Source organism: Solea senegalensis, linkage group LG20, assembly GCF_019176455.1.
Source record: "Solea senegalensis isolate Sse05_10M linkage group LG20, IFAPA_SoseM_1, whole genome shotgun sequence".
Taxonomy (NCBI): Eukaryota; Metazoa; Chordata; class Actinopteri; order Pleuronectiformes; family Soleidae; genus Solea; species Solea senegalensis.
Genome location: NC_058039.1, coordinates 2,638,407 through 2,654,247, shown reverse-complemented (window position 1 = coordinate 2,654,247; position 15,841 = coordinate 2,638,407).

Genomic DNA, 15,841 nt, shown 5'->3' with positions numbered 1-15,841 from the left:
TTTCCATTTCCATGCATTTCCATTGCTCCAGTTTTCATGTACTTATGTTTACTTTTATTTATTGCCCTTTTTTACTGATGCCTTTTATTTTTAACAATCCCCCCGCTGCTGTTACACGGCATATTTCCCCCGTTGTGGAACTAATAAATGATTACCTTATCTTGTTACAGTATAAAAAATATAATAAGTGGCTCTAATGACCACTTACCGTCCACATAATAAAAGCTGTAGGTGCTGTTTCAGAGATTCATATATCATGCCTCAATGAGAGAACTGACATAATAAAGTTTTAGTGCCACAAATTTGCCTTAATGTGGAGAAAGAAACCAGACTTTTATGAAATGCCGTGCTGTGCTTGTGTTTTCGACTGTTTTCTACAGTTTTTAACCTGGTGTTTGAGAAGATACATATGGAAACATGGAGTGCTTGTGTTGTATGGTGTAAGTGACAGTGGGATTATGGGACATGGAGCCGCAGCAATCTGTCTCCTTGTAAACAGAACTGGGTCTCACGACACAGCATGCCACATGGGGGAACTGTTTTTTTTAAGGATTTGCTGCAGTAATATTGAGGACACATGCAAAAACATGGTGTGAGCATGCATGCAAAGCATCTGTGCACATAATGCACAGATGCTTTCTGTACGCTACTAAACATCTGCTCGGGGCACATATCCCAAACACTCGGAGGCAAACAGAGGCAGCTCCTGCTCGCATGCCAACTGTACTTGAACTGTATGAACCGGAACCCACTCAAGTGATTTATGCAAGAAATGTACTAAACAGTGACCTAACAAGGAGTGTGAGTGTGGAGAGATGCTGCCTCACTTGAAAGTTTATTATTTATGCACCATGGCACACTGCACTACCACTAAGTTCTTCTCCACTGCTCTACTTATCCTGTTTAAGTGATAAATCTGCGCACAAAGGTTGTTATTACTCAATTTGTTTCATTTCTCCCCTCCGTGTATTCTCCTGTGCATATGCACTAAAGTGAATTTAAATGCACAGAAACCAAAGTCAGACTGAACTAAAAATGAATATAAACTGAACAAATATTTCATTGTTGCTCCTTTTTCTCTCACGGTCATTTGCCAACAAACATCCTAATCTTTCCACAGTCTGTGCCTCCATACTGAATAATATATACCGTCAGTGTATGACCATTTCATCATCTCATTCCATATAAAGAATGAGCTATACAGGCCCTATACTGTTGGTATTACTATACACTAATGCAGAATGATATGTGGAACTATAGGAGATTGGTTATGCTCTGATACACACAGTAATAAGTTCTTATTCATACACGTGTTTGCATAGCATCGCACCGTTCACTCATTCATATATATGTATTCATATGTATATATATATATATATGAATATTATGACATTTTTAATGACAATTTTGCGGGATTAATAATAATGACTGGTACTAATAGTGAATATTGTAGCGACTCTTTGATATAAATGGAAAGATAATGTTCTTTTGTGACTTTAGGAAAAAGTTTATGCAAAAATGAATATAAGAGAAATGTCCGAGGACTTTCTATCATCCTACTCCATAGAATGCTTACAATGCTCGTAATGAAAAGCGTGTTAAATATCAACACATGAAGTTAGTAAGTGTTGGATTCTGCACCTGGTCTGAAGTGATCACTATACAAGCAAACTGAGGTCACTGTGTGTTTTATAGCAGTGATCCACCTCTGCACACAACACCTATCCACACCGTCTGATTACTCAAACTTTTAATTGAATTTCAAAAGGTGAGGTTATTTTTTTGTGTTGTCTATTGACAGCCCTACTTTTTACACAATGTTTGAAATGGCTGCATGACTGAACCTGTAAATATTGTCAGACGTGTTTAGTTATGTGTTATTCAGCGTCACACTATGCCGTGAAAAAAAAGAAAGTGGCTAATTAAATACCTGTCTTTTGAGTCCTGATTATGGTAATGGACTGCCAGGCAGGCAGGTCTCTGTAGAACAGACAGTGGGTGTCCTTGTGATTAGAAGTGTAGCAGAGCTGGGGAGCACCGGGGAGCAGATCATTAGTAGGTCTAAGTGTGGTAGCTCTGCTCGACGGGGAGGGAGCGGGTGGGGGGGGGGATGGATCACTCCTGAGTGTGAGGAAGGTAAAGATAAAGAGAGAGGAGAAAGATTGAAGATTGAGTGTGCTTAGACCTTTTTCCCAGTCACGCACATTGTCCCATGGGCCAGTTCATGGGGAGGAAGATGAGGGTTTGGGTAGATTAATCATCAAGAGGATACAAGATGATAGGTATTAGTGAAGCATCTGAGTCTTCCTTGATCCCAATCCAAGCGGAAATACTTTGATGTAGCCCGAGAGCACAGAGAACACACTAGCGTTGTATTTGTTTCTCTTGATAGTCATTGTCGGTTGTGAGTTTGAGTCTGGGCTAGGCTTAGTGGATGCTCACTGTTGGCTCGCACTCCGAGCATCTAAATGCTCTTTCAGACGTGGAGGGATACCTTAGGTGACGCTGAGGGACAGTGACACAGTGGTGGTACCCTACTGTGTACCCAACCCCTACCCCACTCCCTCTCCTTCTGCACTTGGATCCACTTCCGCACCCTCACCCTCTATCAGGCTACTGTTCCTATCTAGTGGAGTTCTTTCCAAGACTTCTTCTAAGTCGGTTTGGCTAAAACTCTAACCCAAAAGGTATATGACGCTCTCAGACTGAGAAGGGACTGGTTTGATTTGGAAAATGATCAGTGAATTATCATGAATACTTGAGGTACTGATTGTTTAAAACTGAGTTACCTGCACTACTTTTATCTCTGCCATCAGTTTTCAAAAGGTTTGGCCTTCCATTCACCAGTCACCAAATAGTTTAGTAATTACAATTTTACAATAATAATTACTAAGGTGGAGAACATGAGATTACCACAATATTACTTATTACCATGTTGTTCTACTTTCTGATGACGTTATTGACGGGCCATCAGCTAATGATTTGCATTACCAAAATCTCCGTTGAGAAGTGTTGTACCTTGTCATGGTCTGGGTCAGGAGCTTTTAAACAGTGAATGAACATCGCGGTTCGAGTCAGTGACTTGATTAAAGGCTTAAGAACAAAATTTTCCATGCTGTTGACCCGCCCACTTTCATGCTCCCTCCCTCTGAATACTTTATAGCAATGTCACACTGCTTAATGCTTCCCTCCCTACAGATAAGACACACACCCTCGCCTGTGAGCGTCTGTGGCCTCATTCTCTTCATTCTGACCCATCGATGATGTGATTTTTTTTTTAACTTCAGTTATTCTCCCCGTTTTTTTATGGTTTAAGAAATAAACAGATCCACCACGACAGTAAAACCAGTTGCCAGCTTTAATGTCGTGGCTTATCGGTGTAATTCCTGAGGCTACTCGAGGGCTTTGTCACTCTAACATAAACATATGTTGTTTTTGAGGATTTGCTGAAACGACTGAAGCTGTTGTTTTTCTCGTAAGGACAGCCTCACTCCACACACACACACCCTGCATTATGTCACAATGCAGCAACAGCTGCTATTCCATTTTCTTTCATTAGCAGTGAGCTTTTGTTTCTTTTTTCCATATTAGCTAACACACTGGGCTCATGGCCAGTACTTTATATACAGTTAAACTGAGTCTTTTAAGCACCTCGGTGTCCATCTTAATAACGACTTAAGCCTGCCTCACACGAGAGGATTTTTAAATCTGACTTGATTTTAAAAAAGGTGGGAAACCACAGACACAACAGACTTTCTCACCAATGTTCAATGTTTTAATCCTGACGAGACGATCCAGTCAAGACACAGGACCAGTGACATTAAAATCACATTTACATTCAAGCATTTAGGAGACGCTTTTATCCAAAGCGACTTACAAGAGAGGAATAAGCTACACAGAAGAAGTCTTGGAAAGAACTCTACTCAGTAGGAACAGTGGACTGACAGAGGGTGAGAGTGATGCTGAGGTGGATGCAATTGCTGAAGGAGATAGGAGATAGGCTAGGGTAAGTGCTAGGACAGAAGACGCTCCTGGAAGAGCTGGGTCTTCAACAGCTTCTTGAAGATAGACAGGGATGCCCCTGTTCTGGTAGCGCTCGGTAAGTCATTCCACCAGCGTGGAACGACACATGAAAAGAGTCTGGATTGTCTTGTGCGGGGTGTTGGCACCGCCAGACGGCAATCCTTTGACGAGTGGAGTAGTCGAGGGGTAACATAAGCCTTTAGGAGAGCATTTACGTCGTGTGGGAGCAGACCCATGAAGCACTTTGTAGGCTAGCATCGGTGAATTGAATTTGATGCGGGAGGCTAAGTTGAAGCCAGTGGAGCTCAATGAACAGAGGGGTGACATGTGCCCAAACCTCTGTCTGCCAGAGGTTGGGTTCCAAAGCACAACTCTTTACCAGCTGAGCTAATGGATCACGTCTGTTAATCCCACACACTACAGGATAATTTGTTCCAATCTGCCTAAAATCAGAAACACCCACGATTGTCAGAAGGACCAGAACCAGACTGAAGTCTGGCCAATTATCTTGTAAGTGTGTATTGGGCTTTATTTTCAGAATAGGTAGGAATCATATGAATTAAATTACATGTTATGAAATATGAGTTGGAAACTACTTAAAGCTCTGTTTTTCCTGAGTTATGCTGCCATGGCAACACCATCTGACCCTCAAATATGGCCATAACGATAATATCTATCTTTATTCATCTACTTGTTAACACAAATATGAGTCAGCCAATCACACACCAGCAACTCAGTGCATTTAGGCATGTAGATATGGTCAAGATGACCTGCTGAAGTTCAAACCGAGCATCAGAATGGAGAAGAGTGGTGATTTAAGTGACTTTTCAGTTTTTCAGAAAGTGTTCATCCACTGGGATTTCCACACACACACACACACACACAGCCATCTCGAGTGTTTACACAGAATGGTCTAAAAAAAGAAAATAATATCCACATTTTCACCCAGCAGTTCTCTGGGCGAAAATGCCTTATTGATGCTAAAGGTCAAAGTAGAACAACCACGAGGTTTGAAATGAGTGAAAGGCAACAGTAACCCGTGACAATCATGGTCCATGTAGATTAATGCAGAGGACCACAATGAGCGTAGAGTGACTGTTTATTTTAGCTGATGTGTATGATGATGAAGCTCAGTTTACAATTCAGAACACCACCTGCCCGTTTCAGTCTGTTGTCACATGAATCTTAGTGAATAAGGTCATTCGTCTGCAGCTGAGGCGGTGTTGTCCAGTTGTCCAGCTCCAGTTATGCGAGCTGACAAGGGCAGGTTCTCATCTTGTTTAACATAAGGCAAATTCCTCACCATGTGTCCATGCACCAGGCTGGCAGTGCATGCATTCACTCTTTACACAGAAGAGAGGAGAGAAAAGCAGCCAGTGAGCAGCACGTTTCTTAGTGAAGACGCCTCGTTGATGGCAGAGGTCAGAGGAGAATGGCCACACTGGGTTCAGATGATAGAAAGGCAACAGTTACAATGCATACAGTTGTGCAGAAGACCGTCTTTGAATGCATAGCACATCAAACCTTGAAGCAGATGGGATTTAGCTGCGGACACTTTATTAGGCAAACATGATACTAAGAAGCGTATCTACTATACACATCAAATGACTGGATAAGTCTTCCTCCATCTGCCTCACACTCACATACACACACATGCATATGAAGGTGTTCGTATCTTGCCTCTAGACCAGGGGTGTCAAACAGCACAATTTGATCTCAAGTGGGCCGGACCGGTAAAAATAGTAAAATAATAGCATAATAACCTATGAACAACAAGAACTCCTTGCTTTTTTTCTCCTTTGTTTTACATTTAATGAAGGATATTTTTACAAAAATTGAAATTTCTTGAGAAATATAAGTGCAATTTCAACAATATCGTGCCTAAATGTACTATTTACACATCACACTGGATCTAAAAAGGCACAAACATTTAGTCACAGGTATCTGGAAGAGATTTTGATTGTAATCGTAGTGTGAAATTTTAACAAATTCATCCTGTGGGCCGGATTGGACCCTCTGGCGGGCCGGTTCTGACCCCCCGGGCCGTACGTTTGACACCCCTGCTCTAGACCATTTATGAGGCCCTCAAACAGCTTTATCTGGCCGGCAACATCCTCACAAGACACCTCAAGTTGACTCTTGCTCAGCTCGAGTGACAGATATCTTAGCTTAGATCAGCGCCTCAGAATCCGAAAAAGTTGCCTTGGAATGTCACGTGTTTATCCAAGAGTGGATATCTAAATATTTTTATGGCGAGAGAGAAAGTAAAAGTATAGGGATGGCTGGCCATTACACCAATGACGTATTCAAATGCAAATACAGTTCTTTCATAGGAAGTTGGTCCCTCTTTTGCAGCTATAACAGCTTCCACACTTCCTCAAGATTCCTCAAGTCTTTCTGTCGAGCATGAATGGGCCCTCGTCCAACATCAGGTCAGGCACTGATGCTGGACGAGAGCCCAAGGCCTGGCTCGCACTCCAGTTCATCCCAAAGATGCTCGATGGGGTCGAGGTCAGGCCTCTGTGTGTTCCAGTCAAGTTCTTTCCCTTGCTCAGTGCACTGGGACACAGTCATGTTGGACTAGAAAAGGGCCGTCCTCAAACTGTTGCCACAAGGATGGAAGTATAGCGTTGTCCAAAATGTCTTGGTATGCTGAAGCTTTAAGGTTCACCATCATTGGAAATAAGGGGTCTAGCCCAAAGTCTGATTGACCCAATAATAATAAATTAATATCATTATTGAGTGAAACACAGCTGGACTCTTTATTTTGAAATAGCCACAGGAAAGGAAATGTAAGGTTACAGCTAAAAAAAGGTATATTTTTACAATGCTGTGCATGTTGCTTATATACAATAGATGGGTTTAGTGATTATTATATCTTTAAAACCTTTTATTTGTGACCCTTTGTTAGCCTCTACACCCACCACCAGTGCTGTGCATGGACAATAGAGAACAGGCTGTGTTTCCGCAGCCCCGCTGTGCTTTTTTTCTTGACATCATATTGAATTTGGTGTTTGCTGAGTTTAATTCACCTGGACTCGACCACACAGAGGGCCGGGGAGGGGCTGATAATTAAAATGGCTCACTGCCGCCTGTGATGGAATATTCATGGGAGATTACGAGTTCCACCCTCAAACATTACTGCACGCGCGTGTGTGTGTGTGTACACATGGAGTTGTGTATTCAAGCACAATAAGAGCAAAATGTGAATAAACAGTCAGTGTGTATCTGTGTGTGTGTGTACACTTGTCCACGTGCCCCTGTGACCTTTCTCTCTCCTCATAATGTAAAGTCGTCAACGCGGCGCGGAAGATATTTAGGTCAGTGTGAGACGCCGCACGCGAGATGGAATGAGAATCAGAGAGAGAGAGACGGGAATAATGAAATTGACGGGCCCCATGAGGTGATGACAGCGAGCTGTCCTCACTAGTTGATGGATGACAAATGTTCAGTGTCTGTGCCAATCAGGGTCCACGGCGCTGCACATCCCTATCAATACAGCACAAGTTAAACAGAAAGTCTGGCATTCTGGCTTTCATTAACTTTGCCACTGACATTTCCTCGCTGCAGATAATGTTGTGACATGTCAATCAGTGACTGTGTGCAGAGTGATGCACAATTTGCATGGAGAAAAAAAAGGGACATAAATATTTGTGCATAGCTCTGAATATTTTCTTTTCCTGAAATCGCTCCAGAGCGGACAACCCGTCACTGTCTTTTCAACGGGCTCATTGATGTTTCTAGTCTTAACCAAACTGCCCATGATGGCCATTTTCCACATTATGAATGCATAAGTGCCTGGAAATGACCCTATTCACGGTTTGGAAATCCTTGACCTTTTATCCAAGTGCCTCTTTGAATGGCTCCGCCTCTCTCTCCCCCCTCTTTCCTCTCCCTCTTTTCCTCGCCTCATTAGGGTAAATTTGAATCGGAGGCCATTAAGGAGCGCGAGGCGAGAGTCTGAAATGAGATGAAAACAGTAGGAAGGCAATAAAAGGGCCTTGTTAGAAGAATTTTATTACTGTTTACTCCGCTCATCGTCTGGAGAACAGTCTGCATCACACCAGGAACTGGATCTGTATCCATCATCATGGCACAGAGGGGAAAAAAAACAGATGCTGCTTTTTAAGATTTCATCATGTTTAATGCAGACAATTTAAAAAGACATTTTCACTTATTTTAAAAACCAACAGCAGGCATTTCTTACCCCGCTGACATCTTAAATCAAAGTCTACCGTCTGAAACTTGGCTTTGGTCTGTTCGGAATCGGGCGGCATATGACCCGACTATTTTGGTATGAGGATCTGAACCGCAGCGTCTTCCATACCTGGGCAGATCCAGGCCTCTGCCTCGGCCATTAATCATAATTCTGTGGCTTTGTGTGTGCGAGAGAGATAGAACAGCAGATGAAGACACGGAGCAGATTGAGCTATTTGTTATCGCAGCTTATCCCAACACCAGGATGCCTGCTATTTTCCTGCCAACACTGGGAACGGCAGGTGGAAAATGGGATTCCTCCCTCTGTGCTGTTATTTTTATTGGATTTTTTTTTTTTGTTATCCATTCTCCTACATTTTCTAATGGATTGAGAATAATATTCCTGTGTGTCTTCATGGAGGTCATGAAGGCTACGGCGAATAAAAAACTGAGAGGAAGGTGGAGGAGGGGGTGGGTGACAGGGTGAGGGTTGCTTACATGCTGATGGTGAGAGATAAACATTTTTCTGCAGTTGTTATCCTAGTTGAGGCTGTGACCTCTCTGGCTGGTTGATTATGCTTGGCCATGGCGTTATCTCTCCACCACAGTGAGCTGTGTGTGCTGTCTGGAATATTAGCCTCATGTTAGAGAAACCGGGACGCTCAAGCTTTGTTCTCCACAGGAGTGCGTGTACATGTAAGCATCGTGAAGCGTGCGGGTGAGCAAATGTGGCCCGTGCTGCAGGTGTGGCTCTGCATGTGATATTCATCTAGTGTGGAGGTGATGGACGCGTGTGGGAGAGGAAAACACGAGGCTTCAGGGTGTCGGCATGAATCATTCAGAGCAAGTGACATGAAATAACAGATCAAAAAGAATGAAAGCACAGACACTTGTTGGTTATGAAGATTAAATTAGTATTATTGTGACACAGAACTCACACAAAACTCATCTGCTGCCTCAAATTCAGTAAAGAAAATAGAGCTCGATGGTTTTCTAGAGCAGTGGCTCCAAAGACCGGGTCAGGACACACACATTTCCAACCTTTTTGTTATGTGTATTTTCTAATTTTGAAATAAAACTCATAAAAGGAAGTTTTTATTAATTCACCAAACATCCAAATCAATGATGATAGGTGTTAGTCATAACATATTTGACCAATTTCAAAACCTTCAACCATAAATATATATAAAAATATGCTAATGTTGTTTTACTTAGTCTGTTTGAATAGAAGTCAATGGGAAAATGAGCTTCTACTTTATTTACAACTTCAGTTTTGTAAATGATATTCCCGTTTAAAGGGAAATATATGACAAAGGCCACAATTGGACGAAACCATCTGTCAATCACACATGTCCACTCATATATGCCATGCTTTATAATCTATTTTCCTCTTAATGGGAACATCCATTTTATACTGCTTTATTTATACATATTTCTTAGTTGTCCTCAGCCAGCAAACTCAATGTTTTTTTTTAACAATTTTTTATACACAGTCAAAGGCTGTGATGATATCGTCAAAGCTCACACTTTACACTGTGCTACCAACTGTACACATTCTTACTGCCCCAAAGATGCAACAGAAGTAGATACTACTTTGTCAAACAGACATGTACCAGACTCTGAGACGCCAAGGTAGAATAAATGATGACTTAAAGAGAATAATATGATAAGTATTTATCTTAGTTTTCCAGAAGCTACAGTATAAAGTATATATTTAGCTTGGACCAGCATGCGTGCCTTTACCTCCTGAGGTCATCTCACTGGGGGGGTTGCAAGGATTAAAGATAGCATTGAAGTAGAATCATTATTTATTCATCCACTTCCACCTACATCCACCACATCATCTACTTGCCCTCTGGGTGAGTGCAATGAAATTAGATCTTTGCAAATTAAGACACACTGGGTGCACGTAGGGGATATATATATGTATATATATAAATATATATATATATATATATATATATATATATATATATATATATATATATATATATATATATATACATATGAGCCCAAATAGTCACGAATGAAGTCGTTAACAGGTTGTAGCGTGTTGCTGCAAATGAATGAAACGGCACAGGATTAGGGTCTGATGACGCATGGCTAAGCCAAGGAGGAAGTTTAGCGCCGTGTGCGTGACGCTATGGTGTGTTAGAGAAGCAGAGTCGCGGGTGGAACAAAAAAAAGAAGATAGCATGAGTTCCTGTGGATTTGTGTCAGGGGGTGATTTCACGTGCGAGTGGACCGCGAGCGTGTCATGACGCTTGTGTGTGGCTCAAAATGAGGGCACGTGTGCATTATTGCATGCAGCGGTGGCGTGAGTGTGTGAACATGCATGTGTGTGTGTGTGTGACAGTGTGTGTCCATACCCTCCAGTGAAGCACTAGTGCTTGAGATCGGGTCAGCCTCCGCCTCCTGCTGAACAGATGGGGGTCAATTGGATGCAACCGCACAGAGCCAGCGTGACCTTGAACGCTGGAACTATAGGAGCAGGTTACCTTTCCAGGTTAGCCACTGCCAAGTGGATGAGCCATGCCAACTGTAACCAGCCCACCCTCCTCCTCCTCCTCCTCCTCCTCCTCCCTTCCAATCTACCGAGCTTACAACTGCCAACTACCCCCTAAGCTACCAGTGGAATAAAGAGATGAAGTGGGGGGAGGGAGTGTAGAGCGTGCGCACGAGAGACAACAAAAAAACAAGGGATTGGCAATAATAAGGGTTTACACAGAAAATAGAGATGAGAGACTGAATGGTGGAGATGGAAAAGGGAGATTGAGACAAAGGGAGAGGATTGACAGAGAAAATAGGATAAATCAGAGTGGATGTGTTTGAGCAAGAAGGGCCAAAGTGGAGAGAGTGGGAGGAAGAGGGAGGCTGTTAGCTCTGGTAGGTTTTTGGTAAGTGTGAATGCAGGGCCCTTTTTGTGATTGTATTTCTTTGGCAACCGTTGCAGTGTTTCTTCCTGTGTGCCAATTGTCAGCTTTAAAAAAGAGTAAAGAATAGCCTCGTTAACCCCAGACTGCATCTCAATCTCATCTGATCATCTTCTACCTGCAAGAGGCGTGACCAGCGTGCTTCATTTGGACTTATAACCAATCAGACCAATGATCCGGATGATGTATGCAGAGCGATGGAAAACATGTCAACAAACGTGCTTATTGTAGTAAACGGCGAGACCGCATCGCACCCAGGCACCCAGCTGTGTGCTGGATGTATACAAAACCTGGCGAGATGTTGCTTCTTGAAGAGATTCCAAAGAATCCCCAACACAGAGCCAAATCAAATCGCTGGCTAAATAGAGAATGACGTTTCTCAAATATTCAGTGGTCATGATCTGCTGCAGGCAGAAAACAGCAGAGAAACACAAAGAAGCCAACATTCCTCAAGGCTGATTGCAATACACTTAGTACGCTGGAGATAACACAAATGGAAAAGTGCAAATTTATGTGCAAATTTGCCTCAGAAAATATGAATTATTGGATCTGCTCTGAAGTGTCTTCATATTAACTTTAAAAAAAATACAGTAATAAAACAAACAAAAACACACTGTGCAGCATAACTGGGAAGTAAGTAAGTAAGACCTGTCTCATCAGTGGATTGCATGGTTGCTGATACTTTTGTTAACAATTCAGTTCAATTTTATTTGTATAGCGCCCAATTAATTGCTGTATATATAGTCTTTTTAAGTAAGTACAAATTGCATTCACCCATTCATGCGATCATACTATACACACACACACTTCCTGGTTACTGCCCTGCTCGTCCTATCAGAGGCCAGCATCTCATCTGACACGTAATCACATCACAGGGAGAGCAGAGGGAGTGACAAATCACATTACAGGCACTGACTCACTGCAGTCGGTGTGTAGCCTCAGTCTCGTCCTCTGTTTTTGTCCATATCGCTCTGAATGAAGATTCATGTGTTGGCCTGTGGGAGGGAGAGTAATGTGATAGAGAGGCAGGGTGTGAGTTAGACACAGTGTGTGTGTGTGTGTGAGACACTAGGTGGATTGTTGGTGGTCCAGTTGTTAACTTGACGTGGTTTTGTGAAACAACTGTGTTGCAGTGATGTCATTTACTTTATTCACGGCGCCCGACTTTGATTTTATGGATTCTTGTTGTCGTTCTCTCGTTTGTTTACATGTGCGCTGATGATGACGCGGTATTCTTTTGATGTTTACGTAGAGTACAGAAGAGGGGGGGGAAGTTCACTTGATGGTGTATTTATAGAGATGTATTCAAAAGATAACATTCTCTGCTGCATGTATATTTAAAGTACCACTGAATAGTGCTACAGGCAATTTGTCCTGCAAATTAAATGAATATAGCACTAATTAAGTGACAGAAACTGATTATGTTATTAATAATCATGTTGTTTTGCATATTTCGACCTGAATATAATTTTGGAGCTCCGTGCAGTGTGTGTGTGTGTGTGCGCTGTAAATAATATTCTATCAATACTGATCATTTATGAGTGAAAGTGATTCATTATCTGTTGTTCTCAATTAATCGAGAACAATTTTGGACCAAAACGACTTTGTTTGGTCCATAGAAACATATTGTTTCCCAAACCTGGACATGAGGATGTTCTCAAATGTCTTGTTTTGTCCAAAATGATTCAGTTTTAATGATTTCTTTGATATATGGAACAAAGAAACCAGAAAATATCCACATTTAACGAGCTGAAAAATCAGAAAACACTCAAATCAATGATCAAAATTGTTAGTTATTGATTAATAATCAATTCACCGGCCCTAATTAAATTGACATGCATTATCATCTCCAAAAAGAGTAGAAATTCCACAGTTGAGCATCTAAAGACATTTAAATTGTAGTAAAGTGCATTTACGGTATACTGATGGACCTTGATTAGAAAAAGAGACCTTGTTGTTTCGCACTCTGGACCCTCAAAAATTGAAGGGTGTCATTTCCCTTTGAGAAATACAATGCAGTAATAATTTGAGTGGCACTAGCAATGCACCATGAATAACACCAATCAAGTACAATTCACTGTGTTTGTAGAAAACCCTAATTGTGCAGTGGATTTCGGACATAATTACATGGATCTTCACTTCCATGAATATAGAGCTCACATTCACATTTGAACAAATCCAGGTTTCTGGTTTCCCAAAGTGACCCTGTTTTCTGTAGGTTTTCTCTGTAGTCTCTGGGTCGCTCTTCGTCTTTGTCTTGGTTTTCTTCATCTTCTTGTCGTTCTTCGATCTGGTTTTATTGACAGTTTGACAAAGAGTGTGATCAGCCACACTACTGATGTCTTCTTCTGCTTCTTCTTCTCTCCGTTTCTCCCTTTATGTAATGTACAGTATTTTGTTTGTTGTTGTTGTTGAAGGGGGGCACAATTCCAGGTGGCAAGGGAATTTCCTCTGAGTCTCAAATTGGATGATTCTACCCGAGGGGTGTGTCCCCTCGTCTCCTCTCGTCTCGTCTCCTCTCCCCTTGTCTCCTCTCCTCTCAGCATATATCGATCTGTTACCAGCAGAGCGGTGGGGCATGCATGCATCTATACCAACCTCCTGCCAACAAATCCAATATCACACCAGTCGAGCGACGCTGCAGGTCTGTGATACAAAAGTATACCGTAATGACAAACACTTGGTTAAATCAATGAGGAGCACACACACACACACACACACACACACACACACACCAGCACAAGAGTGAAAAAAGCAAACTTACTAGTGTGTATCAGGATTCCTGGGCTAATAGTGACATGGGGTGGATACATGTAGACACATTTAGGGAGTAGGAGATGGAGTCAATTGAAAGGAAGCGAAGCCTTAACATGATTTAATGAGGTGTAATTTCTTCTGATATCCTAACATCACACACAGCTTTGAACAGGGACTGTGTTTTCCTCTGTGTGTGTGTGTGTGTGTGTGGCAAAGGCTTTTACTGCTAAACTACCTGTAATTTAAACGACTGCATCATTTGAATAAAATACATGTGGTTATTAGTTTCTTAGGTTAGTAAGGCCGATGTAATTTGGGGTAAAACTTGAATCATTTTTTATTATTGTGATTACTATAATAATCCGTGTGTGTGACAGGGGTTTGGACTGGAGTCTGGTTGGAACAGGATCCTGTTCTGTCTGTGAATCTGCGTTAGCCAGTGCACACGTGTGTTGGTCTTTATATGAGTATATTCATGTGTACTGTTAGTTTTGTGTGTTTATTTTGCCTCGACAAACTGCACACGTGTGTGTGTGTGTGTCTACTCAGGGGCATAATTAGAGAGACGGGTGTAAATAAAGCGTCACCGTGTGTCAGGCGACATTTCCGCCAGCCTTTTCTCTCCGAACATGTTTCAATGAGGAGCTTCATTTGGTGCAGTTTGCATTGTGTGATGTCTGAACTGTCAGAGTAAAGTAGGACAACAAAATGCCTTGAAACCGTCGAGCAATCAGTGCGCGTGATTTATTTATTCATCTGTGTGTGTCTCAGCGCTGGGAATTCACTGCTTTCTCGTGAAGAATTGGCTAAACGGCTGAAAAGGATTGAAAGAGGAGTTCTTAATTACATTTAGGGTGTTTTCTTCCTACAGGAAACGCTGGGTTTCACCCTGTTGTGACTTGATGAAGTTACAAAATGAAATGATCTTTTGGTCAAAGCAATAAAAGCATCCGTTTGCTGGGTCCAATTAATTTGCCAACCACCTCTTCAGAGTTATACAATTCCCCGAGGTCTCAGGTGTCCACGCTTGGCCTTTCATCTCATCCTTTGGGACGGAGATGGAGGAAATCATTTACCTGATCTGCATATCAACTCCCCGCTTTGGTCACATTCCGCCTTCCGAGGTGACTTTTAGACAGCTTTTTGGAGAAACGGTGAAAAACTATGATTGCATTTCCCGTGAACGCAGATGACGCGCGCGCACAAAGCAATTTAAAAGCCTGATGTAATCTCCAAGGATATGCATATATTTATACAAACAGACAGACAACCCAAAAAAAATTAGACCGTCAGAAGTGCATGCAAAGAAATATTTGCACAACCAGGGGAATCGGAACGGTGTGACAGCTTATCAAGAAATAAAATGTGCTATTCACATATCCAGTTTTATTTAACACAATATGAAATTGTTAATGCCAACGAAAGGTAAAGAAAGTTCAACCAAAGTTTGGGAGCAATTCTTCACTCACACCCTTCAAGATTTCCCAGAGAGAGCGACCTCCCCCTTCCCCGTCGCAGCGTATGAATATTCTGCTTTCAATTTGCATACACTTAGCTCTTCATCCTTTGGCCTGCACACCTGACATCACAGTGTTCTAATCTCTCACACAGCTCACTCGAACAAATGTCATCATCAAGCTGTTTGCCCTTCTCCTCTGTTTGTGTCTTGCTCCACAAGCTGTAGGTGTAATCATTTATGCAAATATTACTGTTGTCCCAGGAAAATTGAACACCGTCAGCTCTTATTCGGGGGGGCGGGCGAAGATGTTGACACACCTTCTTATTTTGCACTTGTAAATAAAGTAAAGCTTCAAGTAACCCGTACATGTTGTCGCCACGGTGATGTCTCAGCAACAACAGAGGGTGACACACAGTCTACACTGTGACCAACACTCAGGTGAATGGTCCGGCCGTCACGGTGGACCAGTGTT